The following is a 27,219-nucleotide window of genomic DNA, read 5'->3' as shown; positions in this document are numbered from 1 at the left end:
ACTGCAAGGAGCCCAAACCAGTCCATCCTAAAGGAAATCAACCCTGAATATTCATTGGAAGGACTGATGCTGAAGCTCCAATACTTTGGCCACCTAATGCAAAATGCAGACTCATTGGAAAAGACTCCGATGCTGGGAAAGATTGAGGGCAGGAGAAGGGGACGACAGAGGATGAGACGGTTGGATGGCATCACTGACACAATAAACATGAATTTGAGGAAACTCCAGGAGATAGTGAAGGGCAAGGAGGCCTGGTTTGCTAGTCCATGGGGTCACAACGAGTTAGACACGACTTAGTGACCGAACAACACAACACATTTTGAAGCAAATATTTATAAGTCTTCATCTTTTCCAGTCCTTTTATTTTCTACTGGAAGATTAAGTTTACAAGCTGTGACCTCAAAGTCTTCCAGAAACTTTAACTCCAATGCCAGTGGCCCCTCCAGTAACTCAGTGTTAGTGTGATGCTCATTTATCATGCTTTTATTGTAAAATATCACCCTCTGAAAAGCAAACATTTTTTCCTGAAGTCAAAGTTATGGAAAAGAGAAATTGTGTTTTGTTATTAAGAAATTGAAAGGTGATTGATCACAGCAAGGTGAAATCTTTTCCCTACCTAGGTATATTTCCCCAGAGAGCTTTCCTTTAAAGTCCTGTAGTCATGTTTTCAAATGTCCAATGATTCAAAATGAATTCTTACAGCCTTGACAGACTTGGCAAGCCTTAGTTGATACTTCGCTGCTGTATTATCTATTAATCTAGTCTTGGAGAAAGGGGGGAGAAGAGACGACTCTATTTGGCCATCTTCCTAAGCAACTTTCTCTGCCAGGCAACGTGTCTGATCTTTGATTTTGAACCATGCCCAGGGAAACAGAAAGTCGGACAAGAGACATGTTTCCAGGGGAACCTAAAACTGTCTTGACATAAGTTACTCATCCTGGATGCATTATCAAGTAAGAACAGCAGGCCATTGAATTAGGGTCTTGCTGCTGCAAAAACCATGCAAGTACAGTTCAAAAACAAAAGCCCAAACTACCGGCTATTAAACTTTTCAAGATAATGGCCCCTGAGCATGTAAGCAGTGATTTTTCAAATGTGTGTGCCACCTTTTTGGCAATTACACACCATAGAACACATATTCATTTTCTTTCCATTGGTGTTTATAAAGAATATGCCAGGCTTCCCTGGTGACTCAGGGATTCTTTACTCAGGTGGTAAAGAATCTGCCTGCAATGCAGGAGACCTGGGTTCTATCCCTGGGTCAGGAAAATACCCTGGCGAAGGGATGAAGTACACTGTAGTATTCTTGTCTGAATTTTAAGGCCAAAAGGGCTTGGTAGGCCAGAGTCTATGAGTCGGATATGACTGAGCAGCTAACACTTTCACTTTTCTCTCTTTTTTTCCCAAAGGGTATGCCAGTAAATCACTGCTGCCTGAAAAGTTTCCAGCTCAAAAGCCCGTGTCTCCCGTCATTGCTGCAAATTTCCCATCTCTGTGTTCCTGCACCCATCCTATCAAAGTCAACCCAATAGTTCAGTTGAATTCCAAACAGAATTGAAAATAGATTTTAATGGTCAACTGTCATATATGTGTGTGAGAGTATATCAACCAGGAAAAGGTCTATTAAATATTCATGGAAATCATTTTTTTGGGTCTCCAAACAGCACAGTTCAAATTAAACTGCCCTCATAAGAAAAGCCGTGTCATCACAGGTAACTCCGTACTACTGTTGAGATTGCCAGTCTCTTTTCAAATGTTGCCCAAATGGATGGAAAGGTACAGGTCTTTCAGATTTAGCATTTTCAGCAGACTTTCCAGCAATCTGTAGTGATTTCGGTGTTCTCAAAGACCCTTGTCGGTCCTTGCAAAGGAAGCTGCTAAATGCTGTTTACCCACCTATGGCTTCTAATTTTTAAATATACCTTTTTTATTTAATATTTGTTTATTTGGCTGCATAGGTTCTTAACTGCTGCACCCAGGATCTTCATCGCACCATTGGAACTGTTCGCTGTGGCACACAGACTCTCTAGTCGGGTGGAGCTCAGAAGTCGTGGGCGACACTTTAGTTGCTCTGCAGTGTGTGCGAACTTAATTCCCCCACCAGGGATCGAACCCATGTCCCTTGCATTGCAAGGTGGATTCTTAACCACCGGCATCAGGGAAGTCCCTAGATAACTTTCTTCAGACATAACGTGCTTTGACTGTTAATGGAAGAATAACATCACCTGTATAAAAGTTGTGCTGTTTGGTGTTCTTCTATTTTTTGACTTGCTTGGTGGCTCAGATGGTAAAGCATCTGCCTGTCATGTGGGAGGCTGGGTTCAATCCCTGGGTCAGGACGACCCCCTGGAGAAGGAAATGACAACCCTCTCCAGTACTCTTGCCTGAGAAATTCCATGGACAGAAGAGCCTGGTAGGCTACAGTCCATGGGGTTGCAAAGAGTCGGACACGACTGAGCAACTTCACTTTTCTATTTTAAGGGTTACTGCTCTTCCCGCGAGAGGAACCCAACAATAAAACTGCATGGGTCACTTTTGGACAACGACTGTATTTTTCCTTCCAGTTAATGCTTTGACTTGTTAAATTCTACCACAGCATAATATGCAAAATTTCAAGTCCTCTCCCCTACTGCTTAATGGATGAGAATGCTCCCTGCACCAGCTGAGATCTGCATGACTTCCAAATTGTGTGGCTGGGGTGGCGGGTGGGGCTGAGGAGAGGCAGGGAGGTTGTCTCCTAATTACCCACAGCTGCAATTTGCCTTGGCTGTGTGTTCACACAGGGTTGTGATGGAGGTCCCCAATTTTGTTTCAGGAAGGAAATGAGTGTGATTCTCTTTTTCATGGGAAAAAGCAAATAAACAATTACCTACTCTGTCCTTCAGCTTTGAAATGGTCCTGTCATACTCTCATGTAAGAAAAAATGATACTAAGTGATAGAATGCTGAGGTTTGACTTGGAGAAAAGTGTCCAAATCAGGTTACCTGTCCGATTACTTTTCTTTTGTACAAGACCACTATAAAATGATATGATGAGATTTGCAAAGGCTGTTTTACCCATGAGGCTCCAGAAATGTTTCAGGACGATTCACCCATGACCTGTGGTTGAGCTGATGTGCCAAAGCCCTTCCTCCCAGTGGCATGAGAAGCAGAGACCAGAGTGTCTGCTCAACTGTGTTGTCATGAGAAGGGGCCACAGGTGAGGGGCTTGATTGAAAGTTACCAGACCAAGACTAGATGCAGTTCTGCTGGCTAAACAGAAGCAAGCAAAGTACATTTTCACAAAAAGTTCTCAAAGGCCACAGTTCAGTTCAGTTCAGTTGGTCAGTCGTGTCTGACTCTTTGTGACCCCATGGACTGCAGCACACCAGGCCCCCCTGTCCATCACCAATGCCTGGAGTTTACTCGAACTCATGTCCACTGAGTCACTGATACCATCCAACCATCTCATCCCCTGCCATCCCCTTCTCCTGCCACTTTCAATCTTTCCCAACATCAGGGTCTTTTGTGAAATGAGTCAGTTCTTCATATCAGATGGCCAAAGTATTGGAGTTTCAGCTTGAGCATCAGTCCTTCCAATGGATATTCAGGACTGATTTCCTTTAGGATGGACTGGGTGGATCTCCTTGCTGTCCAAGGGACTCTCAAGAGTCTTCTCCAGCACCACAGCTCAAAAGCATCAGTTCTTCGGTGCTCAGCTTTCTTTATAGTCCAACTCTCACATCCATACATGACCACTGGAAAAACCATAACCTTGACTAGATGGACCTTTGTTGGCAAAGTAGTGTCTCAAAGGTCACAGCACTCATTAATGAGAGCATCATTAAGTCACCTTTGAACTTCCTTTGCTTGGTTATATTTTATAATACACTAAAGGAAAAACTGTTTTATTGCTTTTGCTGAAGGCTTAAAGTGGGCGCTACTAGTAAAGAGCCCACCCGCCAATGCAGGAGACATAAGAGATTTGGTTTCCATCCCTAGATCGGGAAGATCCCCTGGAGAAGGAAATGGCAACCCACTCCACTATTCTTGCCTGGGGAATCCCAAGGACAGAGGAGTCTGGTAGGTACAGTCCATAGTGTCCCACGGAGTCGGATACAACTGAAGCATCTTAGTATGCATGAAAGCTTAAGAAGAGAAGGTTTATATTGATCTAATGATTATTATCTTCTCCCCTGTGTTCTTAGAGGAGAGGAAAGCTAAGTGCAAATATAAAAAGAAATTACTTAACTCTACTACTTCCAATGGCCTGGATGATAAGTATTAACTCAAGTTCCAAGTCAAAAGAAAAAATATGCCTGTGTGTGTTAAGGTGGGGGGGTTCACTTATTACTCCATATAATCTATTAAAAATACAAATAAATTTATTTCAGCTATTTACTTCCACTTAATCTAACATCCAGGGTGCTTTTATTTAGGACTATAGGATACATTTTAAAACTACAAGAATCAAAGTAACTCCTCTTAGCATCCCAAACAGTTGGTGGAAATTGCATATCTCGGCTCTTCTTTCTAAACTCATGGGAGTCCTGGGTGTTATAGTGAGTGACAGGATGTCCCGGCAGAGTCTTCTGTCTTCATTCAAGTTACCTCCTCTGAGCAACAAGAAGCAGAGAGACAGGGTGTGTGGACTGGCCAGCTGGTCAATTCCCCGCACTCCCAGAAGACCAAGTGATCCCTGCCTGACCTTGGCAAAGGTCTCCATGTACCTTGAAGGAAGTGATGCTTCTCAGGCCCTGGAATCTCACTGCTGGTTTCAGGTAGAGGTTACAGAGAGATGATGAGAGGGGTGTCTGAGCTAAGAAACCCTGAAAACAAGCCAGAAAGCCTCTAAAGCTAGCGTTGCCTTTCCCCCAATCTGGAGTTATTCATAAAATTTGAAATCTACGAAAAATGAAAATTTAACTTCACCATGTTCATTTGGATTTGTTCTTATTTTAATTTCTGGCAGAGCCAGCTTGCAGGAGCCAGAGGATGCTCTCTCGATGGCAAAGACATCAAGTGACACTGTCAAGGTTACCGAGTGTCTGATCAATAGAACTGTACAGACAGGAGAGCGATGAGGCGGCCAGGCTGTCTGGTGATAAGCAGAGAGATGGGGAGAGTGTCACCGCAGGGCTGCTGGTATGAGGGGACACGCCACCTGCCCTAGACAGAACAGGTGAAGTGGAGCAGGAGGTGAGAGACCTGAGTTCTCCTTGGACCGAACGGGCTCAACTCAGGTCTCCCCACATTACAGGTGTTACAGCCGAAGAAACAGCAAGAGGAAAACGCAGCTGGAACTATTTTAATGACACACAAAATTAGACAAGAGAATAGAGGGGAATAATTAACAGCAGAATAGTGCAAAGTGGAACTCAAAGTAAGGGCGGGAGAAATAGATGTATGCCTTCGGAATGTCCGCTGATGACAGCTGTTCGACAGCCGTGATGCAGAGCAACTGGCATTCAAGCCTTTTCCTCCTTCTTGAGAGCTCAGGACACTGTGGTTCAGAGAAGTGGCTTCCTCATAGCCACAGGGAGAGCCCTGAGTGTATCAGATCATGGATCCCCACTGCATCACACTGCAGCCTCCTGGAGGGCACAAGTACGAATTATTAATATTTGATCCTTGTGACCTGAACTGACTCTACCTCCCAAAACGATTCTGACCTTGTGACTAAGAGACAAAAATATTTGCAGATATCCCTTTCTCCCTCCTGCACAGAATGGCCAACACATTAAAAGAAGCCAATGGTCCACATGCCTAGAACCCTGGAAACACCCAGAAAGGAAGCTATGAGGTCCTAGAGAAAACACTTGACCCAGAGGCAGAATTCCTGTATCCAAATTATAGTCCCACTCTGACCAAGTTATTATGTGACTTTGAATAAGACACTTAAGCATTCAGAGACTCTGCCTCTTCACCAGATTGACGGGCTTAAAATATGGAAGAGTTATTGCATGCAAATAGAGCAGTGGCCACCTACGAGGTGTTCGATATGTCTGTAGGCGTCACCCCGAGAGCCACTGCTGTGTATGAAGAGGAGGCCCTCCTGCAGTCAGGCTGTGAAGGTGTACACTGCGGGCTCAGCAATCTGGGTCCTTGTGGAACATGGAGATAAAAGTGAGCCCTGAGGACCCAGAACAGTTGATGGGAACAGGCAGCGCTGGACAGCATGGCTCAAGAAGGTTGAAGCAAAGACCTGGAGGAGTGTTCAAGTCAGAAGTTCATCTTTAGCTCCCCAGGTCAACATCCGGAAGACGTGTTGTGTAAGACAATTCAATGAAGATGTCTTAGGGTCTGATTTGGTAGCTGTTAATTTATGTACATCTTTTATCTCTTACCAAAGCTTTTCTGCAGTAGGGTGGGAAGTCATCTTTAAATGAAAACATTTTAAGAAAACTGGCCCGGGACTTCCTTGGTGGCTCAGTGGTAAAGGCTCTGCCTGCCAATGCAGGAGACACAGGTTGGATCCCTGGTCCCAGAAGATCCCGTATGCCTTGAGCAACTAAGCCCATGTGACACAGTTACTAAGCCTGTGCCTTAGAGCCAAGGAACCAAAACTACTGAGCCCATAGACTGCAACTACTGAAGCCCATGAGCCCTAGAGCCCGTGATCCACAGGAGGAGCTAACACAATGCAAAGTCCATGCCCCACAACTACAGAGTAGCCCCTTCTCCCAACCAGAGAAAGTCCACACAGCAATGAAGACCTAGCACAGCCAAAAAATAAACAAATAAAATTATTTTAAAAAAAGAACCTGGCCTGGGTACCCAGTGATAGCTTTGAGGTTATTAGAGCTTGGAATATTTTTTAGTAAAATTCTTTGACTTTAATGATATAAACAAAAATTAAATCATTTGCCTGGCTTGTAGCACATGAATTAAAGGTTAAGCTTTACTGCCTCCCTTTATATAAACTTCTTGTTTTGTTCATTTACCAACCTACTTTATTGACACATCTTCTATGATACTCAAGCGCCATGGTCCACATCATTGTAATTGACTAAATTATCATTTAATTACCATTCATCAGTTATTACTTAATTGATTACAGATTTTGTCACTCTAGGCACACTGTTTGCTCAGACTGTTAAACATATTCAGTAGCTTTAGATGATCTCTAAAAGTTGAATGAAAACTAAGATCATGGCACCTGGTCCCATCACTTCATAGCAAATGGATGGGGAAACAGTGGAAACAGTGGCTGACTTTTTTGGAGGGCTCCAAAACCACTGCAGATGGTGACTGCAGCCAAGAAATTAAAAGATGCTTACTCCCTGAAAGGAAAGTTATGACCAACCTAGATAGCATATTCAAAAGCAGAGACATTACTTTGCAACAAAGGTCCATTTAGTCAAGGCTATGGTTTTTCCAGTAGTCATGTATGGATGTGATGGTTAGACTATAAAGAAAGCTGAGTGTGAAGAATTGATGCCTTTGAACTGTGGCATTGGAGAAGACTCTTGAGAGTCCCTTGGACTGCAAGGAGATCCAACCAGTCCATCCTAAGGGAGATCAGTCCTGGGTGTTTATTGGAAGGACTGATGTTGAAGCTGAAATTCCAATACTTTGGCCACCTGATGCAAAGAACAGACTCATTTGAAAAGACCCTGATGCTGGGAAAGATTGAAGGCAGGAGGAGAAGGGGACGACAGAGGATGAGATGGTTGGATGGCATTACCGACTCAAAGGACATGAGTTTGGGTAAACTCCAGGAGTTGGTGATGGACAGGGAGACCTGGTGTGCTGCAATCCATGCAGTTGCAAAGAGTCAGATATGACTGAGAGACTGAACTGAACCTAACTGATCCATATAGTTTTTAATATTAGTCAAGTTGACATGTTTGATGGAGTACAAAATGAAGCAGGGCAAAGGCTAACAGTTATTCCAAGAGAACACACTGGTCATAGCAAACACCCTTTTCCAACAACACAAGAGAAGACTCTATACATGGACATCACCAGATGGCCAACATCAAAATCAGACTGATTATATTCTTTGCAGCCAAAGATGGAGAAGCTCTATACAGTCAGCAAAAACAAGACTGGGAGATGACTGTGGCTCAGATCATGAACTCCTTATTGCCAATTTTGGAATTAAATTGAAGAAAGAGGGAAAACCACTAGACCATTCAAGTGAAAGTGAAAGTTGCTCAGTTGTGTCTGACTCTTTGCAACCCCATGGACTGTCCATGGAATTCTCCAGGTCAGAATACTGGCATGGGTAGCCTTTCCCTTCTCCAAGGGATCTTCCCAACCCAGGGGTAGAACCCAGGTCTCCCGCATTGCAGGCAGATTCTTTACCAGCTGAGCCACAAGGGTAGCCCAAGAACACTGGAGTGGGTAGCTTATGCCTTCTCCAGGGGATCCTCCTGACCCAGGAATTGAACCAGGGTCTCCCGCATTGCAGGCAGATTCCTTACCAATTGAGCTATCAGAAAAGCCTGACACTAGGTCATTCAGGTTACAGTGGAAGTGAGAAATAGATTCAAAGGATTAAATATGATAGACAGAGTGCTTGAAGAACTATGGACAGAGGTTCGTGACATTGTACAGGAGGCAGGGCTCAACACCATCCCCAAGAAAAAGAAATGCAGAATGGCAATATGGTTGCATAAGGAAGACCTACAAATAGCTGAGAAAAGAAGAGAAGCAAAAGGCAAAAGAGAAAAGGAAAGATATATCCATTTGAATGCTGAGTTCCAAAGAATAGGAAGGAGAGATAGGAAAGACTTCCTCAGTTATCAGAGCAAAGAAATAGATGAAAAACATTAAAATGGGAAAGACTAGAGATCTCTTCAAAAAAATTAGAGATACCAAGGCAAAATTTCATGCAAAGATGGGCACAATAAAGGACAGAAATGGTATGGACCTCACAGAAGCAGAAGATACTAACAGGTGGCAAGAATACTCAGAAGAACTATACAAAAAAAAGATCTTCATGACCCAGATAACCATGATGGTGTGATCCCTCACCCAGAGCCAGACATCCTGGAATGCAAAGTCAAGTGGGCCTTAGGAAGCATCACTATGAACAAAGCTAGTGGAGGTGATGGAATTCCAGTTGAGCTATTTCAAATCCTAAAAGATGATGCTGTGAAAGTGCTGCACTCAATATACCAGCAAATTTGGAAAATTCAGCAGTGGCCACAGGACTGGAAAAGGTCAGTTTTCATTCCAGTTCCAAAGAAAGGCAGTGCCAAATAATGTTCAAGCTACCACACAATTGTACTCATCTCACACACTAGCAAAGTAATGCTCAAAATTCTCCAAGCCAGGCTTCAACAGTATGTAAATCATGAACTTCCAGATGTTCAAGCTGTATCTAGAAAAGGCAGAAGAATCAGAGATCAAATTGCCAACATCCAATGGATCATTGAAAAAGCAAGAGAGTTCCAGAAAAACATCTACTTCTGCTTTATGGATTACACCAAAGCCTTTGACTGTGTAGAACACAATAAACTATGGAAAATTCTTCAAGAGATGGGAATACCAGACCACCTGACCTGCCTCCTGAGAAATCTATATGCAGGTCAAGAAGCACCAATTAGAACCAGACATGGAACAACATACTGGTCCCAAATTGGGAAAAGAGTATGTCAAGACTGTATCTTGTTACCCTGCTTATTTAATTTAGATGCAGAGTATATCATGTGAAATGCTGGGCTGGATGAAGCACAAGCTGGAATCAAAATTGCTGGGAAAAATATCTATAACCTCAGATATGCAGATTATACCACCCTTAAGGCAGAAAGTGAAGAGGAACTAAAGAGCCTCTTAATGAAAGTTAAAGAGGAGAGTGAAAAAGCTGGCTTAAAACTCAACATTCAAAAAGCTAAGATCATGGCATCCAGTTCCATCACTTCACGGAAAACAGACAAGGAAACAATGGAAACAGTGAGAAACTTTATTTTGGGGGGCTCCAAAATCAATGTAGATGGTGACTTCAGCCATGAAATTAAAGGACTCTTGCTCCTTGGAAGAAAGTCTATGACCAACCTAGACAACATATTAAAAAGCAGAGACATTACTTTGCCAACAAAGGTTTGTCTAGTCAAGGCTATGGTTTTTCTAATAGTCATGTATGGATGTGAGTTTAACTATAAAGAAGGCTGAGTGCTGAAGAATTGATGCTTTTCAACTGTGGTATTGAAAATCCCTTGGATAACAAGGAGGTCCAACCAGTCCATCCTAAAGGAAATCAGTCCTGAATATCCATTGGAAGGACTGATGCTGCAGCTGAAACTCCAATACTTTGGCCACCTGATGAGAAGAACTGACTCACTGGAAAAGTCCTAATGCTGGGAAAGATTGAAGGCAGGAGGAGAAGGGGATGACAGAGGATGAGATGGTTAGATAGCATCAGTGACTCGATGGACATGAGTTTGAGCAAGCTCCAGGAGTTGGTGATGGACAGGGAAGCCTGGCATGCTGCATGCAGCCCATGGGGTCGCAAAGAGTTGGACATGACTGAGTGACTGAACTGAACATCTTCATGGTTAAAAGGAAAACTAATAGAACATAAAATAAACAGCAATGCTCTTAAGCCACTTTTTTCTACTTCTTGTTTAGCTTCATTCCCAAGAGCTAACCACTGTCCTTGCTTTTTCTTTATGTTGTTCTTTATTATCTTCATAAATATTAATAATTTTTACACCACTACTTTTATATAGGCATTATCTACTAACTCCAGATCATGGAGGTTGTGAACTTACCAAACTGATAACCCTTCTCACAATTATTTTTCTCTCTCCAATTTTTGAAAGCTCTTTTTCTGGTAGCTCCATCTATAAGATCAAATAATATGTTTAAACCCACTATTTACTGTTCTGCCAACAGTAAATACTATCCCTTGAGTACTTAGCCTGTAAATGGTGCATTATTGATGAACCTTTCTCCCCCATCTTCAGTTAACTATAAACTTTTACATTATCGAGATTAATGATATTTATATTCTGGCTTGAAATTATGGTTAATTTGGAGGTTTGACTATAATTTAAGCACTGCAGTTCAAAATCAGTAGAGTATTTACATTTCTAGTAAATATTATTCCCTGGGGACCCATGCTAGACAGAGGTCAACACATTTCCTTCCCCCTGGGTCAGATGTCATGACACACAAGCCATGTAGAAATGCCTGTTCCCAGCATATGAGTCAACAGCTTTTTCTGCTGATAATTTACCAGGTATTAAATCCACGCCATGTTTTTCTTTTTGACCTATTTGATCCATATCATTCTTACAGTATTTTTTCCTCCATCCTTCTAACATTGGTGTGTAATATTAATTAAGAGATCCGGGTCATCCTTTAGCTCCATGAAACATTTTTTGTTGTATCTTTAATTTCATTTCAAAGTTTATTTCTGTTCATTCTTTCTGGAATGCTTATTTATCAGACATTGGCCCTTCTCTACTATTGTCTTATTCTTTAATCTTTCTCTGATATTATATGTTAAGCTGTTTGTTGAATTTTCTGGGGCTTTTACTCAATTATTGCCACTAACCTTTCTATTTATTAACATGCTTATGTTAACAATTATTTTTAATTTTTAGGACATCTTTGTATTTTTGATTACTCATATTTCATAGCATCCTGAACTTATCCTTAGATTTGCATTTGCTTTATTTCTCTGAGGATAATAATTAAAGGTTTTATAAAATCATGATAGTAATAATAACATTAAAAATACTTGACTCATCCTTAAATTTTCCTGGCTTCCTCTTGAATTTGTTGTCATGATTACTTATCTTTTTCTTTTGCATGTGGGCAGTCTTCAGCTGACTGGTAATTGCTGATTTTCATTTTCCCTATTCTGAATCTCAGTATATTTCTTTGGTGAACTGCTTCTTGAATGGAAGCCAGTCTGGGGGCTCTGTTGATATGGGTGGGCTTGCAGACTTAATGGATAGGTGGACAGCAAATAATATCAGGAAGCTCTCTAAAGCTAGTTCAATGAAGGATCTATTCTGGGCAGCCCACCTCACACCAGCAACTCTAGTTCTTCCCAGGAAGTTTATCCAGTTTTGGGGTGGGGGAGCATATAAACTCTCTAAGTTTTACCTAGGGCTTTCCTTATGACTCAGACAGTAAAGAATCATCCTGCAGTGTGGGAGACCTGGGTTCAATCCTTAGGTTGGGAAGACCCCCTGGAGGAGGGCATGGCAACCCACTCCAGTATTCTTGCCTGGAGAATTCCCATGGACAGAGGAGCCTGGCAGGCTACAGTCCATGGGGGTCACAAAGAGTTGGACACAACTGAGTGACTAAGCACTGGTTTTGTCCAAAGATGAATGCTGAATCTCCAGTTTCTTTGTTCAGAGACAAGAAAATTAATTAGGGATCTACCCAGGAAAAGTTTCTTGGATACAGTTTGAATTAACTCTATGTTTTGCATCCATCTCACCCCCATCCTGGAAAGCTGGTAGACCCCAAGTCAAGAGTTTCTCTTCTCAGTTTTCTAGACAAATGATCTTTAACTTCCACTATCCACTGTAGTTCAGAGCTTCTTCAAGCCTCTTTCATCCATCAGTATGTTTTCTAAATTCACGGAAGTTTGAAATTCACCACCTGTTGACCAGTGCTCTCCTTTCCACTGTCTTTGCTCTTGTAAGTCTATTTGCATTGCTAATTCTATATTATATGCGTAGTGGGTTTGGGAGAAAAAGGGGAAAACTATATGGGGGAAGGCCAACCCAGTCTTTGGTCCAACGTCTTAAGTGGGATACCCTTTGACATGTCAATGAAAGGCATTAGTGCTTGAACAAGAATCCCAGAGTGACATTGTGTCAATGTTCTAAATAGTCTATGCTGCTTCTATCTGTGGAAAACAAGCATGAAATTAAATGACATCTAAACTCTGGAATCACACTGTCCAAATATATGACTACTTAAACTTAAATTCAATAAAATTAAATCTAATCTAAAATTCACTTCCTCAGCCCCACCAGTCATATTTCAAGTACACCACACCATGTGTCTAAAGTCTACTGTGCGTGCATGCTAAGCCATGTCCAACATTTTGCAACCCCATGGACTGTAGCCCACTAGACTTGTATGTCCATGGGATTTTTCTAGGCAAGAATACTGGAGGGGGTGGACAATTGCTACTCCAGAGGATCTTCTAGATTCAGGAACTGAACTCATGTCTCCTGCTTGCCAGGTGGATTTTTTACTGCTGAGCCACCTGGGAACCCCAAGGCCTACTGTACTAGGTGGCAAAGATAAAGAACATTCCCTACATGGTGTAAGGACACAAGCATAGATGTTCTATTGAACAGCATGTCGCTAATGTAAACTCAGAACTCATAGATAAAGAATTAATCAATGAATTTAGCATACTTGCAGGATACAAATCAATATACAAAAATCACTTGAATTTCTATATACTATGAAAAATCAGAAAGAGAAATTAAGGAACCAATCCTGTTCACTATTACAACAAAAAGAATTAAGTATCTAGGAATAAATTTACCTAAGGAGACAAAAGAACTGTGCAAAGAAATTTATAAGACACTGATGAAAGAAATCAAAGACAAGATAAACAGATGGAGAGATATTTCATGTTCCTGGGTAAGAAGAATCAATATTGTGAAAATGACTATACAACCAAATGCAATCTACAGATTCAGTGCAATCACTATCAAATTACCAATGGCATTTTTCACAGAACTAGAACAAAAAATTTCACAATTCATATAGAAACACAAAAGACCCTGACTAGCCAAAGCAGTCTTGAGAAAGAAGAATGGAGCTGGAGGAATTAACCTTCTTGACTTAAGATTATACTACAAAGCTACAGTCCTCAAGACAGTATGGTACTGGCACAAAAACAGAAATACAGACCGATGGAACAAGATAGAAAGCCCAGAAATAAACCCATGCACTTATGGGTTCTTATTTTTGACAAAGGAAGCAAAAATATACAATGGGGCAAAGAGAGCCTCTTCAATAAATGGTGCTGGGAAAACTGGAGAACTACATGCTAAAGAAAGAAATTAGAACACTTCCTAACACGATACACAAAGATAAACTCAAAGTGGATGAAAGACCTAAATGTAAGACCAGAAACTATAAAACTCTTGGAGGAAAACATAGGCAGAATACTCAATGACATAAATCAAAACAAGATAATCTATGACCCACCTCCTAGAGTAACAGAAATAAAAACAAAAGTAAACAAGTGGGACCTGATTAAACTTAAAAGCTTTTGCACAGCAAAGGAAACTATCAGATCAGATCAGATCAGTCGCTCAGTCGTGTCTGACTCTTCACGACCCTATGAATCGCAGCACGCCAGGCCTCCCTCCCTGTCCATCACCAACTCCCAGAGTTCACCCAGACTCACGTCCATTGAGTCAGTGATGCCATCCAGCCATCTCATCCTCTGTTGTCCCCTTCTCCTCCTGCCCCCAATCCCTTCCAGCATCAGAGTCTTTTCCAATGAGTCAACTCTTCGCATGAGGTGGCCAAAGTACTGGAGTTTCAGCTTTAACATCATTCCTTCCAAAGAAATCCCAGGGCTGATCTCCTTCAGAATGGACTGGTTGGATCTCCTTGTAGTCCAAGGGACTCTCAAGAGTCTTCTCCAACACCACAGTTCACAGTCACCATCTGCAGTGATTTGGGAGGGGCAAAGGAAACTATAAGCAAGGTGAAAAGACAACACTCAGAATGGAAGAAAATAATGGCATATGAAACAACTCTAACAAAGAGTTAATTTCCAAAATATAGAAGCAGCTAATACAACAACAGTTGGCTTAAAACTCAACATTCAGAAAACTAAGATCATGGCATCCAGTCCCATCACTTCATGGCAGATAGATGGGGAAACAGTGGAAACAGTAGCTGACTTTATTTTGGGGGGTTCTAAAATCACTGCAGATGGTGGTTGCAGCCATGAAATTAAAAGACACTTACTCCTTGGAAGGAAAGTTATGACCAACCTAGACAGCATATTCAAAAGCAGAGACATTACTTTGCAACAAAGGTCCGTCTAGTAAAGGCTATGGTTTTTCCAGTGGTCATGTATGGATGTGAGAGTTGGACTATAAAGAAAGCTGTGTGTCGAAGAATTGATGCTTTTGAACTGTGGTGTTGGAGAAGACTCTTGAGAGTCCCTTGGACTGGAAGGAAATCCAACCAGTCCATCCTAAGGGAGATCAGTCTTGGGTGTTCATTGGAAGGACTGATGTTGAAGCTGAAACTCTAATACTTTGGCAACCTGATGCAAAGAGCTGACTCATTTGAAAAGACCCTGATGCTGGGAAGGATTGAGGGCAGGAGGAGAAGGGGATGACAGAGGATGAGATGGTTGGATGGCATCATCGACTCGATGGACATGTGTTTGGGTGGACTCCAGGAGTTGGTGATGGACAGGGAGGCCTAACGTGCTGTGGTTCATGGGGTTGCAAAGAATCAGAACATGACTGAGCAACTGAATACAACTCAATACAATAAACAACCCAATCAAAAAGTGGGAAAAAGACCTAAACAGACATTTCTCCAAAGAAGACGTAAAGATGGCTAATAAACACATGAAAAGATGCTCAATATTGCTTATTATTAGAGAAATGCAAATCAAAGCTACAATGAGATATCACCTCACACTGGTCAGAATCAGTCAGTTCAATCACTCAGTCATGTCTGACTCTTTGCAACCCCATGGCTGCAGCACACCAGGCCTCCCTGTCCATCACAAACTCCCAGAGTTTACTCAAACTCATGTCCATTGGGACTTCCCTGGTGGCTCAGACAGTAAAGTATCTGCCTACAATGCAGGAGACCTGGGTTCAATCCCTGGGTTGGGAAGATACCCTTGAGGAAGAAATGGCAACCCACTCTAGTACCCTTGCCTGGAAAAGCCCATGGATGGAGGAGCATGGTAGGCTACAGTCCATGGGGTCACAAAGAGTTGGACACGACTGAAGGACTTCACTTTCACTTTCACTTTTATGTCCATTGAATTGGTGATGCCCCCTGGTGGTGGAACCGGATGCCATGATCTTAGTTTTCTGAATGTTGAGTTTTAAGCCAACTTTTTCACTCTCCTCGTTCACTTTCATCAAGAGGCCCTTCATCAAAAAGTCTACAAACAGTAAATGCTGGCAAAAGTGTGGAGAAAAGGGAGCACTCTTGCACTGTTGGTGGGAATGTAAATTGATACTGCCACTATGAAAGATGGTATGGAGATTTTTTAAGAAACTAGCAATAAAACCACCATATGACCCTGCAATTCCACTCCTAGGCATATACCCTGAGGAAACCAAAATTGAAAAAGACATATGTATCCCATTGTTCATTTCAGCACTATTTACAATACCTAGAACATGGAAGCAACCCAGCTGTCCACTGACAGATGAATGGATAAAGAAATGTGGTACATATACACAATGGAATATTACTCAGACATAAAAAGAATGCATTTGAGTCAGTTCTAATGAGGTGGATGAACCTAGAACCTATTATACAGAGTGAAATAAGTCAGAAAACAAAAGATAAACATCATATTCTAACGCATATATATGGAATCTAGAAAAATGATACTGCAGAATTTATTTACAGGGCAGCGATTGAGAAAAAGACATAGAGAACAGACTTATGGACATGGGGAGAGTGGAGGAGAGGGTGAGATGTATGGAAAGAGTAACATGGAAACTTACATTACCATATGTAAAGTAGATAGCCAACAGGAATTTGCTGTATGGCTCAGGAAACTCAAACAGGGGCTCTGTATCAACCTAGAGGGGGTGGATGGGGAGGGAAATGGGAGGGAGGTTCAAGAGGGAGGGGACATATGTACACCTATGGCTGATTCTTATTGAGGTTTGACAGAAAACAACAAAATTCTGAAAAGCAATTATCCTTCAATTAAAAATTAATTAATTAAAAAAAAAAAAACCACTAATCATTGAGGGACCTCCCTGGTGATCCAGGAATTAAGACTGTAGCTTTCAATGCAGGGGTTGAGAGTTTGATCCCTGGTCAGGAAGCTAAGATCCCTGATGTCTCATGGCCCAAAAGTCAAAACACAAATCAAAAGCAATATTGTAATGAATTCAATAGTTTAAAAATGGTCCATAGCAAAAAAAAAAAAAAAACTAATCATAGAAAGGCAAGACATAACTGATGGAGCATGGGGAAGGGCTCTCCTTTAACTTTGCATAAAAATGTCCCTGCATATGTTTTGGGAAGGGAATCTGTTCTCACAGGTCCTTTGTTTTCCATCTGGAGCAGCTCAGTGGATTAATCTTGACTGTATGAATTGACAGACGGCTTGGCCACTGCAGACTTGATGAATAGGTGGGAACTCTGAAAGCCTACAATGCTTCCTGGAGGCAGCGAGCAGGCGCGGCAATGTTTATTCTGTACAGTGAAGCTTAGAAATGTGGAGGATCTTAAATTACCTCTGAGAGACAGCACACAAGCACAGGCAAAGAGAGGAGACAGAATCTGACAAGGACTTTGTTCTGTTTAACATTCCAGTTCATGGGCCAACCTTGAGGTGGGGGAAGGGACCAACCGGTCAGACTGCAGGAACTCCTCCCTGAACTGCTAGCTGTAAACCTTTGAAACAGAATGCTGATAAGGAAGAACTACTTCTAGCTGGCCCTACATTGTTGTTTTTTTATCTACTTCGGGGTCCTTTGTGATGAACTGGATACAGTCTCAGAAGTGGAAAGTAATGGAGAAAGTCAAAGATTTGTATTGATCCAGAGATAATATGGGATCGGGGGACAGGCTTATGCGATTCAGCACCTCGGGAATTTAATGCACTTGGTTTTATGCCCAAGTAGTAGGTACAGAGTACAAAACAAAACTAGAAATAAACTGCACACTAAAATAGAGCTAACACCGAGGTCAGTCAGTGACTCCCTTGGGAATTTGGAGACATGACATAGATACACTACCGTGTATAAAATAGATAACTAACGAGAACCTACTATGTAGCACAGGGAATCCTACTCAATGCTCTGTGGTGACCAAAATGGGAAGGAACTCCCAAAACGAGGGGGGCGGGTGTGTACAGAGGGCTTCCCAGATGACTCGGGGGTACAGAATCTGCAGGAGACATGGGTTCGATCCCTGGGTCAGGAAGACCCCCTGGAGAAGGAAACAGCAACCCACTCCAGTATCCTTTGCCTGGGAAATCCCTCAGACAGAGGAGCCTGGTGGGCTACAGTCCATGGGGTTGCAAAAGAAGTCAGACACAACTTAGCACCTAAAGAACAACAACAACCCTAACGAAGGCACATCTTTTTGAAGTATAGTTTTTCATGAGAAAATTAATAGTATGTCATAATACCTTTTAATACAAAATGGTCAAGAATTTACGGATGTAATTCTTTTTCGACTTAGAGAGCCTGAATAATAACATGGGGGAAAAAAATGCATTTTCAAGTCAGATTTTCAGCTTGAATATCTACAAGTATCAAATTAATTGGGAGGTGTTTTCATTTCCATGTTCCATGTGTGCAAGATGGACACATACTTATTCATGTCATATTATCTTTGCTGTATCCACCTATCCGCTAAAGAAATACAAGTTGAGAGCCTGGTAGAAAGGACACCTCATGGAGAGAAAAATGAATCAAACACAGATTGCTGCTCAGAAGTTGGTAATTTTGCAGAGATGATGAGACTAAATAACTAGAATCTAGGGCAGCCCTGAATCTCCATTTGGGCCAAATTTTCTGATTTTTCTCCAGAGCTTTAAGATGAGGTTAATGATAGTCCTGAGTCGTCTTATTCCAGCCACTCCTTCCCTCCTCACGTGTCTGCCAAGCTGGAACAGTAAAGTCTACCTGTGACCCACTGGCGGGGAGGTCCCAGGAAACCAAGGATGAATGGAAAACTGAAAATGTTAGTCGCTCATTCATGTCCGACTCTGTGATCCCACAGACTGTAGCCTGCCAGGCTCCTCTGTCCATGGGATTCTCCAGGAAAGAATAATGGAGTGGGTTGCCATTCCCTTCTGCAGGGGATATCCCAGACCCAGGGATCAAACCCAGGTCTCCCACACTGCAGGCAGAAACTTTATACTATCTGAGCCACCAGGGAAGCCCAAAAGATGAATAGAGGAAGCAGCATTTCAGGGCAGCCCTGTCTGCTTTATCCCTGAATTTCTTTCCCAACAACTTAACCAGAGAGCATAAAGGGATTTTATTTCCATGCACATGGATTTCTAGAGCTAAATAGAAAGCAACACATCTTTTCTGTATTTTAAGGACATAGCAGTCAAGAAAGGAAGGAAAGTCCGAATAGAAATGGTTCTACCACCACGAGCCTGGGAGGGTTCTGCAGAATTGGGATTTGTGAATGCCCTGGGAAGCTAAAAGGGTTGCCTTTGAATTCATATCCAGTTCCTGGGCAAGCCAGGGTCTGGTAGGCAGGGGGAGTGTTAGGTAACCTGTGGACAAGGAGCTTCCCCCATAGAGGTTTTTTTGGGGATTAAATAAAGCAACAAACCTGAAGGGCCTATAGCAGTTGCCACAAAGAAGACGCTCGGTGAGTTTTGGTTTTTGTTTTCTTTTTTCCTCTTTAGCCACTTGATGTCTTTAGCAATTAATTAAGAGTGAAGTGAAAAATTTTAATTGTATGTATATAATACACAGGTTGTGTTGTCATGCTGTGCTCAGTTGCTAAGTCATGTCCGATTCTTTTGTGACCTCATAGACTGTAGGCACCAGGCTCTTCTGTCCATGGGATTTTCCAGGCAAAAACACTGGAGTGGGTTGCCATTTCCTCCCCCAGAGGATCTTTCTGACCCAAGGATCAAATCCACATCTCCTGCATCTCCTGCACTGGCAGGCGAATTCATTACCACAAGAGAGTTCCAGAAAAACATCTATTTCTGCTTTATTGACTATGCCAAAGCCTTTGACTGTGTGGATCACAACAAACTGTGGAAAATTCTGAAAGAGATCGGAATACCAGACCATCTGATCTGCCTCTAGAGAAATTTGTATGCGGGTCAGGAAGCAACAGTTAGAACTGGACATGGAACAACAGACTGGTTCCAAATAGGAAAAGGAGTTCATCAAGGCTGTATATTGTCACCCTGCTTATTTAACTTATATGCAGAGTACATCATGAGAAACACTGGACTGGAAGAAACGCAAGCTGGAATCAAGATTGCCGGGAGAAATATCAATAATCTCAGATATGCAGATGACACCACCCTTATGGCAGAAAGTGAAGAGGAACTCAAAAGCCTCTTGATGAAAGTGAAAGTGGAGAGTGAAAAAGTTGGCTTAAAGCTCAACATTCAGAAAACAAAGATCATGGCATCTTGTCCCATCACTTCATGGGAAATAGATGGGGAAACAGTGGAAACAGTGTTAGACTTTATTTTTGGGGGCTCCAAAATCACTGCAGATGGTGACTGCAGCCATGAAATTAAAAGACGCTTACTCCTTGGAAGGAAAGTTATGACCAACCTAGAGAGCATATTCAAAAGCAGAGACATTACTTTTCCAACAAAGGTTCGTCTAGTCAAGGCTATGGTTTTTCCAGTGGTCATGTATGGATGTGAGAGTTGGACTGTGAAGAAGGCTGAGCGCCAAAGAATTGATGCTTTTGAACTGTGGTGTTGGAGAAGACTCTTGAGAGTCCCTTGGACTGCAAGGAGATCCAACCAATCCATTCTGAAGGAGATCAGCCATGGGATTTCTTTGGAAGGAATGATGCTAAAGCTGAAACTCCAGTACTTTGGACACCTCATGCAAAAAGTTGACTCACTGGAAAAGACTCTGATGCTGGGAGGGATTGGGGGCAGGAGGAGAAGGGGACGACAGAGGATGAGATGGCTGGATGGCATCACTGACTCGATGGACGTGAGTCTGGGTGAACTCAGGGAGTTGGTGATGGACAGGGAGGCCTGGCGTGCTGCGATTCATGGGGTCGTGAAGAGTCGGACATGACTGAGCGACTGAACTGAACTGAACTGAACTGAGCCACCTGGGAAGCCCCATAATATCCCAATAAACATATACAAATATAACATTTATATACATTTTCTCTATATATAATGCTAGAAGAAAACAAAATTGTTTTCTTACTAATGCCTTTTTAAAAATATACTGCCTTTTAAAATATACTGCCTTCAGTCACATTTGTATCTCTTTCAGTGCACATTCTGGAAAATTCCTTACCTTTTTTCTTTCTTTTTCATGCCCCAGCACCGTGCAAAGTTGGACACTCAGTAAATGCATTTGATGACGATAATAAGCTTGCCATTTCAAAGGATGGCTAATTTGAGTCGTTGAAAGGTTAAACAGCTTGCTTGGAACTACCCGACACTTTCTTGTGCAGCCTGGGAGCCAGGCCCCTAAATGCGTTCATCTCTTCCTGATCTCACTCTTTGATCCTTCATAGGTAATTGATAAACAAAGCCATTTCTTTGCTTAACAAAAGAATGGGTCTTCCTGACTAAATGAAAGTCTTGGTTACCCAATTTATTCTCTTAACTCCGCAGAACAAGCAATTGATTTCCTTCCCCATTTTCAATCCTGAAAACATCGTCACATTTCATTCTTGCTCTTGGAGTTATTAGATTTCAGTTCTTGTTTCCACATGCTTTATATGCACAAGTCAAGTGTAACCTGAAAGATATTAAAGTGGATTTGCAATGAAATGACCCAGATCTGGGAAATCTGTCTTATTTTCTCTTAACTCCTCTTTTGTTTAATGTGCTTATTGGTATTTTCTTGGATGGAGCTGCCGCTGCCGCAATGACACATTTCTGCTGACAGCCCTGAACTTTCAGATGGAATCTCTGTGAATAAAGGTGAGAAGGAGGCTTTAATTAATGTCCTAAGCCTGGGAATGAAAACAAAGAACAGGAAGGTTGGGAGATGGATCTGGCTGTCAACACAAAATGAAATAAAAATCCCCAAAAGCTTTGCACCAACAAGCAGCCCCACCCCGTGCTGCTGGGCACCTACCCTCTCCTGGGCCTGGGCCATGACCCAGGGACCATAGACCGATGCTTCATTTGGAAGGAATCAATGAAGCAACTTGCCACAGAAATTCTCTACCCAGGGCACCCTCCTGATCACTCCCATCTCTGCCATTAATGCTGCTTTCAAATCCCCGATGATCTTAAATTCCCTGAAAAGAGCTTGAAAGCTTCCCCCAGTAATTATGGCCCTAGCAAGAAACAATCAAACTGGGGAAAAGGACTCTGAAAGAATCCTTAAAGTCAGGCCCAGCCATTGTATCTGTTTTTAGATTTTAGATGAGAAATTCGTGTTACACTTTAGGAGGCCTCTTTGGTGAAATAGTTTGAACGCCATCGCCCAAGGCTAGAATTCTCTTTCTTTAGAAAGAGATATATTTCAGAATCAGGATATGACTTTGAACACAGCCTGGAAATCCAATATTGTACAACAGAGATGTGTTAGCACCAGGGTTCAAGGACAACTGAAGATTTAATACTTTTCCTCTTTTAGTACCTTTTCTCTGTCTGAACTGCTCGCTGCCCTTCTCTATGATCAACTGATGTTCCTGTCTACATAGGAAAACTAGTCTAAAACTTAATCATATTAAACAAATATTTACAGGGCACTTTAACCATCTGCCAGGCATTGTCCTAGGAGCTGGAAACCCAATGAGCTGTTAGTTGCTCAGTTGTGTCCGACTCTTTGTGACTCCATGGACTGCAGCCCACCAGGCTCCTCTGTCCATGGAATTCTCCAGGCAAGAATACTGGAGTGGGTTGCCGTTTCCTTCTCCAGAGGATCTTCCCAACCCAGGGACTGAACCCAGGTCTCCTGCACTGCTGGCAGATTCTTACTGTCTGAGCCACCAGGGAAGCTCAGAGGTTACTTTAAAAAGCAAAATTCCTGTTTTTGTAGATGAAACATCATATTAACCCCTCAAAACACAACTGCCCCACTGAAGGTGCACACAGCCGTCTGGATATTTGTACATAAGGAATATACACTTGACTCTGATCTCACTCTCTTCTCTGCTTATCTTAGACTTGCTGTTCTGTCTCAGGCTGATAGTAAATTCCCCAAGGGCAGGACCACTACCTCTGTTGATCTCTCTCCAAATACGGAGCTGTGCCCACCGTGACTACTCAAAACACATAATAGGCATGGCAGACATTCAGATATTTTCTAGTCATCCTAAATTACACTCTTGTGACACACAGAGAAAGCTATTAGGCTTATTATTTATATTCTTGCAACGTGAGTCAACTGTGCTTGAATAGTTTGACCAAGGAGACAAACCAAGAGGTCAGGATGAGACCAGACTGTGAAGCTTTGGTTTTCCATCCAAATATCTAACCTAAAGAAAAAAGGGGGGAAAGGGGAGGGAGTTTCTCTCAAGCGTGCAAAAGGGTCGTGACGAAGTATGATGTTAGAAGACCTCAAGCAAATGGAAATGCTGCTGTTGGTAAGAACAGCACCTACACACGATTAGGGCTTTATACCTTTCATTGAGTCATTGATTCAAAAACAAGTATCATCAAGTGACAGAACCACAAGAACAGGGCAAGATCCATTCGGTACCTGCCTTCAGGGATCTGGTCTGTTTTCTTATTGAAACCAAGTGGGGCCTGGGCATGGAGGCCTCTTTTTGCCCCCATTTCTTGTAGGCAACATGACCTTTCCTGATCTCCAAAGGGCAAACTATCGAACCCTGGCTAATCAAGGGTGTTCTTGTGGTTGTTCAGTAGCTACGTTTGACAGTTGTGACCCCATGGACTATAGACCGCCAGGCTCCTCTGTCCATGGAATTTTCCAGGCAAGAATACTAGAATGAGTTTCCATTTCCTTCTCTAGGGGATCTTTCAGGACCAAGGGTCAAATCTGCATCTCCTGCCTTGGTGAATTCTTTACCACTGAGCCACCAGTTCAGTTCAGTTCAGTAGCTCAGTCATGTCCAACTCTTTGTGACCCCATGAATTGCAGCACACCAGGCCTCCCTGTCCACCACCAACTCCTGGAGTTCACTCAGACTCACGTCCATTGAGTCAGTGATGCCATCCAGCCATCTCATCCTCTGTTGTCCCCTTCTCCTCCTGCCCCCAATCCATCCCAGCATCAGAGTCTTTTCCAATGAGTCAACTCTTCACATGAGGTGGCCAAAGTACTGGAGTTTCAGCTTTAGCATCCTTCCTTCCAAAGAAATCCCAGGGCTGATCTCCTTCAGAATGGACTGGTTGGATCTCCTTGCAGTCCAAGGGACTCTCAAGAGTCTCCTCCAACACAACAGTTCAAAAGCATTAATTCTTTGGCGCTCAGCCTTCTTCACAGTCCAACTCTCACATCCATACATGACCACAGGAAAAACCATAGCCTTGACTAGACAAACCTTTGTTGGCAAAGTAATATCTCTGCTTTTGAATACGCTATCTAGGTTGGTCATAACTTTCCTTCCAAGGAGTAAGCGTCTTTTAATTTCATGGCTGCAGTCACCATCTGCAGTGATTTTGGAGCCCAAAAAAATAAAGTCAGCCACTGTTTCCACTGTTTCCCCATCTATTTCCCATGAAGTGATGGGACCAGATGCCATGATCTTTGTTTTCTGAATGTTGAGCTTTAAGCCAACTTTTTCACTCTCCACTTTCACTTTCATCAAGAGGCTCTTTAGTTCCTCCTCACTTTCTGCCATAAGGGTAGTGTCATCTGCATATCTGAGGTTATTGATATTTCTCCTGGCAATCTTGATTCCAGCTTGTGTTTCTTCCAGTCCAGTGTTTCTCATGATGTACTCTGCATAGAAGTTAAATAAGCAGGGTGACAATATACAGCCTTGACATACTCCTTTTCCTATTTGGAACCAGTCTGTTGTTCCATGTCCAGTTCTAACTGTTGCTTCCTGACCTGCATACAGATTTCTCAATAGGCAGGTCAGGTGGTCTGGTATTCCAATCTCTTTCAGAATTTTCCACAGTTTATTGTGATCCACACAGTCAAAGGCTTTGGCATAGTCAATAAAGCAGAAATAGATGTTTTTCTGGAACTCTCTTGCTTTTTCCATGATCCAGCGGATGTTGGCAATTTGATCTCTGGTTCCTTTGCCTTTTCTAAAACCAGCTTGAACATCTGGAAGTTCACAGTTCACATATTGCAGAAGCCTGGCTTGGAGAATTTTGAGCATTACTTTACTAGCATGTGAGATGAGTGCAATTGTGCAGTAGTTTGAACATTCTTTGGCATTGCCTTTCTTTGGGATTGGAATGAAAACTGACCTTTTCCAGTCCTGTGGCCACTGCTGAGCTACCAGGGAAGCCCCCTAATCAAGGGAGGGGCAGTCAAGAACCACCTGAGGCATGATTAAAGAGATCAGAGAAGCTCCTGAGACTCTGTACACACCCTAATCTTGTCAACAGCCTCATCCATGAAGTATTGTTATAAAGTGAAAGTGAAAAGTGAAGTCGCTCAGTTGTGTCCGACTCTTTGTGACCCCATGGACTATAGCCTACGAGGCTACTCTGTCCATGGGATTTTCCAGGCAATAGTACTGGAGTGAATTGCCATTTCCTTCTCCAGGGGATCTTCCCGACCCAGGGATCAAACCTGGGTCTCCCGCATTGTAGACAGACGCTTTACTGTCTGAGCCACCAGGGAAGTCCTATTGTTGTAAAACTCCTCATCAAATTCTCCCAGGTTGGAATACATAGACTTTGAAGGTCGGAATCTACTATGTTCCCTTAATAAAGCTATTCTTTTCTCCTTCACCCAAACCTCTGTCTCCAAGATTCAATTTGGCACTTGTGTACAGAGAAGTTGAGCTTTAAGCATCTTTATCAACCTTCTAAGATCATTTCAGGGCAGTTTGGCAGGCAGTATCATCCTTAGGCAGTAGAGCCTAACGTATTAAACTTTATAGACTTCAGAGTCGAAGTGCAAAACACAAAGTTAACTCCTAGTTAACTCTTCAAGTTTCATTATATTCATAATAGTGTTCAAAGTAGGGTTAGAGGAACCATACTGACTGAAACCGCCCATCCTGGCCAGGTACCATAGTAACCATTTGTGTGAATTATTTAACAACAGAAAGCCCTGGTAAGGGACACAGAACTAACAAGCCACCACCAACCAGAAGAATCTGGGAAAGGTCAAAAGGAGGTGCTACGTGTTCTACCACCTCCCAGAATCCTCCTCACTGGCATCCATGTTGGCTGAGCAATGCATGCAGAACTAGGAAGGACCCTGAGTCAAAGTGCTTGGCCAGAAACAACCGAGAAACTAGCCGCATCACCGTAAAACCCGAGACTGCAAGCCCCGGAGTAGAGCAGTTCCCCTGAGTTCCCTTACCCTGTTGCTCTCTGCCTGGACACCCTTCTCCCAATCAAGTCTCTTGCTTTGTCAGCCAGTGTGTCTCCTCAGACAATCCATTCCCAAGTGTTAGACAAGAGACTTGGTTAACAGACTTCCTTCAATGGTAGCATCCATCTTTGGGATGGGTTGGGGGTGGGGGTGGGGCATTAGAGTCAGGATTCAACATAAAGGGATTTATTACAGGAAGTGACTTACCCTGTTGTGGGAGCTGGCTAAGTAAGTGTGAAGTCCCCAGGGAAGTGGTCAGGAAGGGAGTGGGCAGGCTGGAACCCCTAGAGCTGAAGCTGGGCACCCACCCCTGGTGGTTGTCAGAAAGAAGGACCCAAGGGAAAGGAGAGATTGCAGACACAGCAGCTGTTGTCAATCTCTAAGCTCCCAGGAGTAAAGGCCTTACAACTGCTAAAGTCAGGCCTGCCCAGGGTAATCTCCCCTTTGACCAGCATGAAGTTAACTGATCAGGGACTTTAATTATACCAGCAAAGTCCCTTCACAACAGCACCTACGTTGGTGTTTGAATAACTAGGAAAATAACCATAGAAGGGTCTCTGACTCCCTTGGCCTAAAGCTGACTCCTAGCCCACCCTCACCTGATTGATTCTAGTCAGGATGACTCAGCACAGATGCATTCTGTGAGGTTATTGTGAAGCTTAAAGAGATGATACACACAAAATGTCTGGGAAATGCATAGCAAGTTGTATCACCACTTAGCAGATGAGAAAATCAAGCTCGGAAAACAAGCCAATAAACAAAGTGAACACACCATGGTTGGTCTGTAGAGCAGAGAATGAAAAAGCTGGTTTTCGTTCAGAACCCTTTGCTCTGACCATGGTCCCTGCTCCACAGTTTGTGTTTCTTTGCCTGAGTCAGTGCACGGGGCCACAAGTTAAAGAGAAGAGTGAGAAACAGCTGTAAAGTGAGCGGATCTGAGGTGAAATGATCAG

The 27,219-nt window shown here is 42.7% G+C and overlaps 1 long non-coding RNA gene across 5 annotated transcripts; it reads right to left on the bottom strand.

Moving 5' to 3' along the window:
* Window positions 1-5,268: 5,268 nt before the first annotated feature.
* Window positions 5,269-26,952, bottom strand: LOC147362033 (uncharacterized). Of its 5 annotated transcripts, none has more exons than XR_015137704.1 (4): window positions 26,474-26,946; window positions 21,134-21,583; window positions 5,968-6,183; window positions 5,269-5,572 (listed from the first exon to the last, which is right to left on the bottom strand). It is a non-coding gene; the product is annotated as an uncharacterized LOC147362033 (long non-coding RNA). The 5 variants fall into 5 exon arrangements; XR_015137705.1 differs by lacking the exon at window positions 26,474-26,946 and adding an exon at window positions 26,255-26,396; XR_015137706.1 differs by lacking the exon at window positions 21,134-21,583 and having other exon boundaries at window positions 26,474-26,952.
* Between the last annotated feature and the right edge of the window lie 267 nt (window positions 26,953-27,219).

This window comes from Bos grunniens, chromosome 12, assembly GCF_055505025.1.
Source record: "Bos grunniens cultivar Pamir isolate PY7600 chromosome 12, Bosgru_T2T1.0, whole genome shotgun sequence".
In the NCBI taxonomy this organism is placed as follows: domain Eukaryota; kingdom Metazoa; phylum Chordata; class Mammalia; order Artiodactyla; family Bovidae; genus Bos; species Bos grunniens.
The sequence above is the reverse complement of the archived record's forward strand: the minus strand, read 5'-3'. Positions and strand labels throughout refer to the sequence as shown.